The sequence below is a fragment of the Orcinus orca genome, chromosome 4 (assembly GCF_937001465.1).
Source record: "Orcinus orca chromosome 4, mOrcOrc1.1, whole genome shotgun sequence".
Classification (NCBI taxonomy): Eukaryota; Metazoa; Chordata; class Mammalia; order Artiodactyla; family Delphinidae; genus Orcinus; species Orcinus orca.
Window position 1 is genome coordinate 148867314 of NC_064562.1, and position 12515 is coordinate 148879828.

The 12515-nt window shown below is 38.0% G+C and overlaps 2 pseudogenes; both read right to left on the bottom strand.

Annotated features, from left to right (window-relative positions):
* Window positions 1-342: 342 nt before the first annotated feature.
* Window positions 343-1476, bottom strand: LOC117199560 (cytochrome b-like; annotated as a pseudogene).
* A 583-nt stretch (window positions 1477-2059) lies between these two features.
* Window positions 2060-10219, bottom strand: LOC117199532 (NADH-ubiquinone oxidoreductase chain 5-like; annotated as a pseudogene).
* Between the last annotated feature and the right edge of the window lie 2296 nt (window positions 10220-12515).

The following is a 12515-nucleotide window of genomic DNA, read 5'->3' on the forward strand; positions in this document are numbered from 1 at the left end:
TACTAATAAGATGTACATGCTTGTAAGCATGGGGTAGATAATGTAATGCACGATTATACATATAATGTAATATGTATGTATGAGGTATATGTACTTATTAATGTGGTGGTACAAGTATGTATGATGTACATAATAGTTTGTGATAAAATGGACTGTTTTGATACTGACACAGTTCTTAATAATTTTGTAACTGTCTTGTTTTCAGGGAATAGTTTAAGTAGAATTTCAGCTTTGGGCGCTGGCGGCGAAGCTTAGGGCTTCTTCCTTGAGTCTTAGGGAAGTGTGTTGTTCTCCTCTTCTGGTTTACAAGACCAGGGTAATGTGATATACTACAAAGACTCTTCATTTCAGGAAATTATTTTCAATGGTGCTAGTTACTGGCATTAGCACTAGAATTAAAAGAAAGTATAAAATAGATGCGAGTTGTCCGATAATGATGAAGGGGTGTTCTACAGGTTGCCCTCCAATCCATGTTAGTGTTAGTAGATCTGCCACTAGCACTCAAACTAAAAACTGGCTAAGAGGTCGGAATATTACGCTTCTCTGTTTGAATGTGTGGAGTATTGGGATAAATGCTAGAATTAGTATTCAGAGTAATAGGGCTAAGACCCCTAGTTTGTTAGGGATTGTTCGTAGAATTGCATATGTGAATAGAAAGTATCACTCTGGTTTAATGTGTGGTGGTGTATTGAGTGGATTTGCTGGGGTATTGTTGTCAGGGTCTCCTAGCAAGTTGGGTGAAAACAGGACTAGTATTAGTGAGGCTAGGATTAGTAGTAGGGCGCCCAGGATGTCTTTGATTGTGGAATAGGGGTGGAATGGAATTTTGTCTGTGTCAGATGGGATTCCTGTGGGGTTGCTGGGTCCTGTTTCGTGGAGGAATAGTAGGTGGACAGTTGCAAGTGCTGTAATGATGAAGGGGAGAATAAAATGAAAAGCAAAGAATGGTGTGAGTGATGCTTTGCTTACGGAAAAGCCGCCTCAGATCCATTCGACAAGGGTGGTTCCGATGTATGGGATTGCTGAGAGCAGGTTGGTAATGACTGTTGTCCCTTGGAATGATGTTTGCCCTCATGGTAGTACATAGCCTATGAATGCAGTAGCTATGACTATAAGCAGTAGAATAATTCCAATGTTTCATATTTCTTGAAAGGTATAGGACCCATAATATAGGCCACGTCCTATGTGAATGTAAAGGCAGATAAAGAATATGGAAGCTCCATTTGCATGCATGTATCGAATGATTCACCCGTAGTCAATGTCTTGACAGATGTGTGCTGCTGATGAGAAGGCGGTTGTTGTGTCTGGTGTGTAGTGTACTGCTAGTATTAGGCCTGTTAGGATTTGTAGGATCAGGCAAATGCCTAGTAGAGAGCCAAAGTTCCATCATGATGAGATGTTTGATGGAGTTGGGAGGTCAATAAATGTACTGTTGATGATTTTTGTTAGTGGGTGAGTTTTTCGGATGTTGGTCATTGATATTCTTACAGTTGAATGACAATGATGATTTTTCATGTCATTGATCATGGTTGGGACCCGTGTGAGAATGATGATGACATATATTGTATTTATTTTAAGTGTTATTTTTGTGATCAGTTCTTTGGGGGTTCTTCAAAACCTTCGCCTATTTATGGGGACTTTGGGTTGATTGTGAGTGGTGGTGTTGGGTGCCGGATCGTGTTGAGCTTTGGTGGTTCGTTTTTAGGTTTGATAGTGGTTTTCATTTTTTTAGGAGGGATATTAGCTATGTTTGATTATACGACGGCTATGGCCACTGAGCCGTACACTGAGGTTTGGGTTTCCAATAAGACTGTTTGGGGGGCATTTCTTTCAGGGTTGATAATAGAGTTTTTGATGGTATTTTATATTTTAAAGGATGAGGAGGTGGAAGTTGTGTTTAAGTTCAGCGGGTTGGGAGACTGAGTTATTTATGATACTGGTGACTCTGGCTTTTTTGGTGAGGAGGCTATAGGGATTGTGGCATTGTATAGTTATGGTAGTTGGTTGGTGATTGTTACTGGCTGGTCGCAGTTTATTGGTGTTGTGGTTATTATGGAGGTTACTCGTGGTAATTAAATAAAAGCATGCTAAGGGTGAGAGTAATGAGGAATGACAGGAAGTATAGTTTGATAAGGCCTTTTTGGCTTGCGATTAGCGTGGATCATTTTAGTTGAATAAGGGATGTGGTTTCTGGTAGAATGTTTTCTAGTCAGATTAAGTCTAAAAGGGAGGATGCTGATTTTTGGTTTATTTACAGGTTTAGGTAAGGAGGCAGACGGTACATGACGGTGGGGAAATATCCTAAGAGACTAGAGAATTTAAGGGAATTTGAGGGGCAGATGAATTTTAAGTTTTGTGTGTTAAGGTTAATTTTGAGTGTTAGTAGGAAGCCTAGGATGGTTACTGCAAGGGCAGTTAGCAGTTAGTTCTAGATGTAAGGGTATGGTTATTAGGGGGACTGTGGTTGGGGGATGTTGTTGGAGATAATGAATCCAGCAGACACTTCCAATTAGTAGGCGTTTGATGGAGTTAAGAGGGGGTCATTTTCATTGTTGGGGGTTCAGGGAGAGAAGCGGGGTTGGCCTAATAGAGCACAGAAGATGATGCGGGTGCTATAGGCAGCTGTGAGGGAGGTGGCAATTAGAGTTATTAACAGGGCTCAGGCGTTGGTATAAGACGTGTCGGCGGCTTCAATGATCAAGTCTTTAGAATAGAAACCGGTGAGGAAAGGCATTCCTGTCAATGCCAGACACCCGATAATAAGGGCTGTTGTGGTGAAGGGTAAAGCCTCGAATAGCCCTCCTGTTTTTCGAGTATCTTGTTCGTTGTTCAAGCTGTGGACAATGGATCCGGAGCATATGAATAGCATGGCTTAAAAAAAGCATGTGTGCAGATGTGCAAGAATGCTGGATGGGGTTTGCTGATGCCGATCGTTACCATTATTCGGCCTAATTGGCCTGAAGTGGAGAAAGTGATCATTTTTTAATATCATTTTGGGTGAGAGCGCATGTAGCTGTGACTAGGGCGGTGAGGGCTCCTAAGCACAGCGCTGTTGTTTGAATACGTTTGTTGTTTTCTGTTAAGGGGTAAAATCGGATACGTAGGAAGACTCCTGCCACAACTATTGTGCTTGAGTGGAACAGGGCTGATACAGGGGTGGGGCCCTCCATTGCTGAGGGGAGCCAGGGGTGAAGTCCAAATTGGGCTGATTTTCTGGCTGCGGCTGGTATGAGTCCTATAAGGGGGAGGTCTGAGGGACTTTGGTCGAGTATAGAAATTGGTTGCAGGTCTCATGTGTTTTGAGTTAAACAGGAATCATGCTATTGATATCATGAGTCTGATATCTCCAATGTGGTTATGTAAGATTGATTGAAGAGCAGCTCTGTTTGCATCTGCCTCTCCATACCTTTACCCAATGAGTAAGAAGGATATCGTTCCAACCCCCTCCCATCCAATGAAAATTTGGAAGAGGTTATTGACCATAACAAGGATTAGCATGGTGATGAGGAAAAGGAGTAGGTACTTGAAGAACCGATTAATGTAAGAACCTAAGTGTAGGCACCATCTTGAGAACTCCATGATGGACCACATAACAGATAATGCTACTGGTACGAATGTTATTGAGAAATCTATTTCGAAGCTAAGTGTGGATTTAAGGGTTTGAACAGTGACTCAATGTCAGTTTGAAATGATTATTTCTTGGCCTGTGTGGAGGAATATTATTGTTGGAACTAGGCTGGTAATAAAAGCACGTGAGACAGTACTTTTTACATATGATGGATATTTATCACTTTTGTAGAGATTTGCATTATTATAATCGGGATGATGAGTATCAGTAGTGTGACCAGGGCAAAAGAGGGAAATAGGTTTATTACTTTTATTTGGAGTTGCACCAATTTTTTGGATCCTAAGACCAATGGATAACGATTATCCTTTAAAAGCTTGAAAAAGCCATACTGTTAGGCATGGGGGCACGAATTAGCAGTTCTTGCAATACTTTCTCAGTAAATAAGAAGTCTCAGTCTTCTGTTACTAGATTGCCAATCTAGTGGGGGTTTTTTTAACTATATTTACAATACAGGGGGCCCAGGATGATTTTGGGGTTTAGTGACAGGAATAGGAGGGGTAGAATGTGGAGGGCTATAAGGGCCTTTTCTCATGTGAAGGAGGGTGTAATATTATTAATATGGTGTGTGTATTTACCGTGTTGTGTCATAATTAATATGTATATAGAATATAGGGCTGTAATTACAATGTTAGTTCCTATTAAGATAATGGTGAGATTTGATCATGAGAAGGTTGTTATAGCTACGAATAGTTCCCCGACTGGATTGATAGTTGGGGGTAGGGCTAAGTTTGTCAGGCTTGCCAGTAGTCACCAAGTGGCTAGTAGTGGGAGGAGGGTTTGTAGGCCTCGGGTTAAAATTATAGTTCAGCTATGGACTTGCTCATAGTTTGAGTTTGCTAGGCAGAATAATATAGATGATGGGAGGCCATGGGCGATTATTAGAGTGGTGACTCCTATGTGACTTCAAGGAGTCTGGATGAGGATAGCTGCAATAACAAGTGCTATGTGGCTGACAGAAGAGTATGTGATAAGGGATTTTAGGTCTGTTTGGCATAGACAGATTGAACTGGTTATGATTACCCCTCCTCAGGAGAGCATAAGAAAAGGGTATGCTATGAATTCTGTCAGGCACTACCTATGGTAGTGTGTAAAACACTGGCTTCAGTTACTGGGTATGCCAGTACAAATCTGGAATAAATTATATACCCCTGGCAATATACTGGTGATACCTGCTAGTATCACCTGGAGCCATGGGCAATAGGACAGCTCCGGGCCAACTCTTAACTTCTCTGCTGTGGAACAAATGTTTGTTTCCCCCACAAAAATGAATATGTTGAAACCCTAACCCCCAATGTGATGGTATTAGGAGGTGGGCCCTTGGGAAGTAGTTAGGTTTGGATGAGGTCATAAAGATGGAAATCTCCCCTTATAAGAAAGGGAAGAGACACCAGAGCTTCTGCTTTTTGCCTTGCTAGAATGTAGGAAGAGGGCAGTTGTCTGTAGCCAAGACCGTAATCTACCAGCACCTTGATCTAGGACTTCCCAGACTCCAGAACTGTGGAGAATAGATGTCTGTTGTTTAAGCACCCCAGTCTGTAGTATTTCTGTAGTATTTCATTATAGCAGCCACACTAAGACATTCTTAGTGGCTGTCCTTCTTCTGTCTCTTACGTTTCTGTTGAAAAACAGAACAATCGTTACCACATTTCAAGCTTTTAAGTGCCTTAGATTAGTGGGATGCTTTTCTATCCACCAATTGTTTCAATGATTAAATGCATCCACACCACTCACCTCATGTACAGGAGAGACTTCTTTGAAAGAATGAATACAGGCATCTACTCGCGAGTTCCAGTATACTTCTGAAGTTGGAAAAAGATTCTTTTCAGATTATCAGCATGCCCCCTTTGATTTTTCCTTTTTAAACCCACAAAAATTTTTATAACATAGCGCCCCAAATTGAAATTTAATTTTCCAGTTATCTAAAACCCATCTTAAACTATACTGTTAATCCATTGTCTATCACCTGTGTTGCTAAAAAATATATACCAGGTAATTATTGTTGTTATCTAATTATTCTGGAGGCCATATAATTATTGTTATTATCTAATTCTTCTGCCCATTAAGCATATTTACCTCTTCCTTCTTTGGTCAAAATACAGCCCTTGAACAGGGGCAATATAGCTGTTTTCCAAATTAACGGTTGCTACTCCACTCTTGAGCTACCGTCTTTAGATCATGTGCTAGTTTGGCATCCTCAGATACTGATCATAGGAAGAGAACTATTTAGCTTTGGGGTTAGTTAACTCCTCAAGGGTATCTAAGTAGGATTCAAAGTCATGCCAGTTACCTGTTTATAAATGCAATATCTATTCCCAAGTATAACCCCTGTAACAATGTCCTAAACATACCATATCCATTTGACAAGGTAACCCTTCTTTGTATTTCCTTTTCTATTGAAATGCTATTGTGACATAAACCATGACATGATGGGTATTATCTCAAATAATTTTCTGTTCTTCTGGTAATAGAAGTAGTTTCAACTAAAGCCAAAAAATAATCCACTAATTGTCTTTCAAAGGGTATATATGATAAGAATACATAATTAATTTTCTAGTCCAAAATCTTAGCAGTCAGCATGATGTTGAGTTACTGACACTTTTAATATCATTCAAACATTTAGGTCCTAAGAAGGGTGATCAACTGTCCTGATTTGTCTGGACTGTATAAGTTTAGCACTGAAAGTCTTGAATGCCAGGAAAACCCACCCTAAGCTATAAAAGGTTTCAGTAGTCACTGTAGAAGGCTGAGGAAAAGTATAAAACCCATATGATGGGCCAAATATAGGGGCTGAAAGAAACACCGTTTTTGGTGTCAAATGGGTATGGGATTATATAACTTCCATAATCACAGTCACTGCTTTTACCTGACTGTTGATATTGCTAACCATGATTTACAACTCACAATAATAAATAATCCATTGTTGAATCATTCGAAATGATGTGATTTAAGTGTGATATGATTGCTTGTGGAGTAATTGTGCCTCTTATTGCAATACTACTAGTTTTATTTATAATATTGTGAATGTTGTGACAGTGTTTTCTGAGAGTTCAGATAATGAATATGTGGATGATTACAATACCAATGCCAGCAAGACTCAGATATCACTGACAAAGAAAGTTAACAACTGGGTTATTTTATTGGCAATGGAAGGACACATACAATGGCATTAGGACCAAAACAGAGCATACTGTAAGATGTGCAAAAAGAATTCAAAATTGGGCAGAGTGGAGAAGGAGGTATAAAATCACATAAAGGAGACTGAATCTCACAAGTCTCGGATGATATGGGCAAGTTCTTCTAAAGCAATGGAAACGTTTATTGTTCCCCCAAATGCTCAGTCCAAAATAACGAGCACTGAATTAGCTTGGACATACCACATGAGTGAACATGCGTTATCATTGTGCTCTTTTCTTTGCTTCCTTAAACAGGATAGAGTTGTATTTCCTGAGTCGAAGATTGTAACTATAATGTCCTATGGGCAAGCAAAAGAAGAAATTTTGATAACAGATGTGTTGGTGTCTTATAGTATTACACTTGGATGAATAGTGTCCCTGAAAATTCATATCTTTCCAAAACCTCAAAATATGAACCTCTTCAGAAGTAGCCTTTGCCGATGTAATCAGGTTAATTTAATCAAGTTAAAATTGGGTGTATTGGATTAGAGTAGGTCCTGAATCAAATGACTGGTGTCCTTATAAGAATGCCATGTGATGACAGGCAGAGATTAGAATGATGCGTTTATATATCAAGGAAAACCAGGGATTGTCGACAAACAGCAGAGCTAGGAAGAGGCAAAGAAGGATTATTTCCTAGAGCCTGCAAAGGCAGCATGGTGCTGTCAGTGCCTTGGTTTTGAACTTCTAACCTCCAGAACAGTGAGAGAATACATTTCTATACTATTAAGCCACTCAGTTTACTGTTATTTGTTATGGTAGCCATAGGAAATCAATACAGTATAGAGCTCATTCTGTCAGACCTTACCAACTATCATGCTTTCTGGGATATATAAAGTGATGTGTTGAATAAGCATCCAAAGATGTTCTCTCTAACTCTTAGATACTTTCATTTCAAAAAAAATGTAGTTTCAAATGAAATCCTTGTTTCTGTGAAGATTTTAGTGAAACCACAGAAAGCATAAATCAAAATATTGCTAATATCTTTTCAAAATACAAACTAGACTTTGTTTACCTCTCTCTATATTTGGCAGACTGTGAAAACATAAATTTTGGCAAGTTCCATTCCATTTATAAATTTCATATCAGGGACAATGAAAACATCTTACCTGCTTAATGTCTTATACATGTAAAAAATACTGCTAAATAGGGGTGTGATTTTCTCACCTGTGATATTGAGGCTTTTGTAATGTAAGTCATGGATAAATGTGGTATTTAGTAATGTTCCCCAAAGATACCCCCATCCTAATCCCTGGAGTCTGTGAATGTTACCCTATATGGCAAAGGAATTTTGTAGTTGTGATTATTAATCTTGTGATGGTGAGATTATTCTGGATTAGCCAATTAGGCTCATTAAACGTAATCACAAGTGTCCTCCTAGATGTGTTTCTACAAGAAGGCTTTCATTGTTGTGCGCCATAAAAAAGTGCTAAAATGTTGGCCTGCTGCATGGAAATGTTGTTCTAGAAATATCTGTAAAGTGTAGGAAAAATAAAATTTCCTTCTCTAATTTGGAAATGCAGTGAGGATGAGAATAGAGATTACAAGATTGTAATAAAATAGAAAGTTGCATGCTATTTCTCTAAAATGTCGGAGAATTTTTGAGTCCATAAGTCTAGAAAAGAATGAACTAACAGCATCTAAATTGACCAGTATTCTATGTAGGCTGTGGCAAAAATTCAAACTGTGGAAAACAATCAATTTTTTTGGAATAACATTGTTTCAGAATATTTTTTTAATCACCAGAAAAGAGTCAAGTTAAACAGAACTTTTCAATTTCTTTACTAAAACTAATTTACATAGAATGCAAATTAAATTTCACAAGATCAACCTCTTCTGTGCTTTAAAATAATTTTCCCTGAGAAAGAAAGGTTTAACTTTTTAGATAATATCCAATGTGCTTATGAATTTTTAAAAATGCTAGAATTTCAGACTTAGTCTATATAATGAGTTTATAGGTACAAATGGCCTAATTGGCAAACAGCTGATGATCTACCAAAATAAGTCCATGGATACAAAGTGGGCATTTTTGGAGTACTGAACACTAATTTCTTAATCTAAAAATCTGCTCTTGCTAGTACATTGAATTCCTAAATATTTCATGTTCAAGTGTGTTTTTGAGATTATCTAGCTTGATGTTATCACATTAGATTGACATCAGGACTTGGCAGACTGTGAACTTCATAAGGGCAGAGCTGCAAGTCAGTTGGTCAATTTTACATTTGACTATACTCAGTTTACCACTACTATAAGTTTCTTTAGAAAGAAAACGGTACCGCAAAAAAAAAAGAAAAAAAAAAGAAAATGGAATAGACATTTACCTGCTAAATGTCCTTCACACCTATACACTATTTTGACAGTTATTTGCTACAAAAAAAAAAAAAAAAAAGGATGCAGGCAATTCAGAGAAGTATTATTTGAAAAATAAACTAAGTAAAATTAGTATAATACAGGGGAGAAAGAAACTTATAGTGGTTGACAGACTCTAAGGTGGGCTATGTTGCCCACCTCCCACTAATTCTCACCCCTTGATTGTGGATGGGACTTGTGACTTGCTTTTATTTTTTATTAAGACTTTCTTTTTTTAAGAGCAGTTAAAGGTTCACAGAAAAATTGAAGGGAAGGTACAGAGATTTCCCCTCTACCCCCTGCCCCTACACATGCACAGCCTCCCTTATTATCCACATCCTCCACCAGAGTTGTATATTTGTTACAATTGATGAACCTACATTGACACATCATTATCACCCAAAGCCTGTAGTCTACATTATGGTTCACTCTTAGTGTTGTACATTCCATGGGTTTGGACACCTCTATAATGACATGTCTCCATCATTATGATATCCTACAGGGTATTTTCACTGTCCTAAATAAAAAACCTCTGTGTTCCACCTCTTCATCCCTCCCCTCTACCCCCAGTTGCTAGCAACCAGTGATCCCTCGATTGTCTCTATAGTTTTGCCTTTTCTAAAATGTCAGAGTTGGAATCAGACAGTATGCAGCCTTTTCAGATTGGCTTCTTTCACTCAGTAATATGCACTTAAATTTCCTGTATACCTTTTCATGGCTTAATAGCTCACTTCTTTTTAGTGCTGAATAATATTCCATTGTCTTTGTATACTACAGTTTACTAATCCAGTCACCTACTGAAGGAAATCTTGTTGGCTTCCAAGTTTTGACAATTATGAATAAAGCTGCTATAAACATCCATGTGCAGATCTTTGTGTGGACAGGAGTTTTGGACTCCTTTGGGTAAATAGCAAGGATTGCAATTGCTGGATCTTGTGGTAAGATTAGGTGCTTAGTTTTGTAAGAACTGCCAAACTCTTCCCAAGTGGCTGCGTCATTTTCCATTTCTACCAGCAATGAAGGAGAGTTCCTGTATTTCCACATTCTCACCAGCGTTTGGGACTGTCATTGTGCCAGATATTGGCCATTCTAATAGATGTATAGTAGTATCTCATTATTGTTTTAATTTGCATTTCTTTGATATGATTTGGAGCATCTTTTCATATGTTTATTTTCCATCTGCGTATCTTCTTTGTTGAGGTGTCTGTTAAAGGTCTTTGGCCCATTTTTGTTAGGATTATTTGATTTCTTATCACTGAGTTTTGAGCTCTTTGTGTATTTTCAATAAATGCCCTTTATCAGATATAATTTTTTGCAAACATTTTCTCTCAGTCTGTACCTCATCTTCTATTCTTTTGACATGTCTTTCACAGAGCAGAAGTTTTTAACTTTAATGAAGTCTAACTCATCCTTTTTTATTTCATGAATTGTGCCTTTGGCATTTTATCTAAAAAGTCATTACCATGCCAAAGGTCATTTAGGTTTTCTTCTCTGTTATCTTACATAGTTTCATAGTTTTGCATCTTAGATTTAGGTCTGTGATCCATTTTGACTTAAGTTTTGTGAAGGGTGTAAGGTCTGTATGCAGATTTACTTACATGTTTATTTTTACATGTGAATATCTACTTATTCCAGCACTATTTGTTGAAGAAACTATCTTTTTTCTAATGTGTTGCCTTTGCTCTTTTGTCAAAGATCAGTTGACCATATCTATGTAGGCCAAATGTCTCCATTTATTCAGTTTTTCTTTTTGTTCATCAGAGTTTTGTAGTTTTGCTCATATAGGTCTTGATTTATACCTAAGAATTCAATTTTGTCGGGTGCATTGTATTTTAAATTTCCAATCCCACTTGTTCCTTGCTAATAAATAGGAAAGTGATTGGCTTTTTTATATTAATCTTGTATGCCACCACCTCGCTAGAATTGCTCATTAGTTCCAGGAAGTTTTTTGTTGAATTTATTTTGGATTTTCTACATAGGCGATCACATCAATCAAAGGCAATCAAAGACAGTTTCATTTCTTCCTTCCCAATCTAACTTTTATTTCCTTTTATTGACTTATTATATTAACAAAGACTTCTAGTATGATGTTTAAAAGTAGTGGAATGTGGGGACATCCTTGAATTATACCTGATCTTAGTAGGTGAGTTTCAGGTTCCCCACCAGTAAGTACATTATTAGCTGTAGATTTTTTCATATATATTCTCTATGAAGTTGAGATAATTTCCTTATATTCTTAGGTTACTGAAAGTTTTTTTCATGAATGAGTGTTGGATTTTGTCAAATGTTTCCTGCATCTATTGATATGATCGTGTGATTTTGCTTTTTTTTAGCCTATTTATGTGATGGATTTTATTAACTGATTTTCAAATCTTGACCCTGCCTTCCACAGCTGGGTTAAATCTTACTTGATCATGGTGGAGAATTCTTTTTATACATTACTGGATTCGATTTGCTAATTGAATATTCTAAGGATTTCCCCATTTGTGATGAGCAGTGTACCTCATCCAGAATAATCAGCTACACACTGAAATTCATATGGTTAACCAGAATTTGTAACTCAATCTTAGGTTGATCTACCAATTGAGAATCAACATTATATCATGAACATTATGTGTGTGTGTGTGTGTGTGTGTCTGTGTGTGTGATTGTCTGTACTTCCAAGTTAATCAAGTATACGTCTCATCTCTAGGCTCTGGCAATAAGCCTGAGAATTTAAATATCCCTATGTAAACACAATATTATAAACTCTAAAAGTATATTTGGGTTTGTCTCACATGATTGTGCATTGGTTCTGGCTCCCCACCACCCCGATTTTCTTCTTTTCTTAAAAAAATTTGAAGTAGTTATTGAAAAGGAAGTGGTAGCCAAATTGAACACAGAATACTGATCTGCCTTAGTTTCTTACACAGTTTGAATAAACCACACATTGGGAAGAACTGATGCTATTGAAGGCAACACTCCATGTAATCTTTTGTAGTGTGAAGTTAACCAGGGGACTTCCCTGGTGGTGCAGTGGTTAAGAATCCGCCTGCCAATGGAGGGGACACAGGTTCGAGCCCTGGTCTGGGAAGATCCCACATGCCGCGGAGCAACTAAGCCCTTTCACCACAACTACTGAGCCTGTGCTCTAGAGTGCACGAGCCACAACTACTGAGCCTGTGTGCCACAGTTACAGAAGGCCATGTGCCTAGAGCCCATGCTCCACAACAAGAGAAGCCACCACAATGAGAAGCATGTGCACTGCAACAAAGAGTAGCCCCCGCTCGCCACAACTAGAGAAAGCGGCAATGAAGACCCGATGCAGACAGAAATAAATAAATGAAAATAAATAAGTTCATTTTTTAAAAAAGTTAAAGAAAATA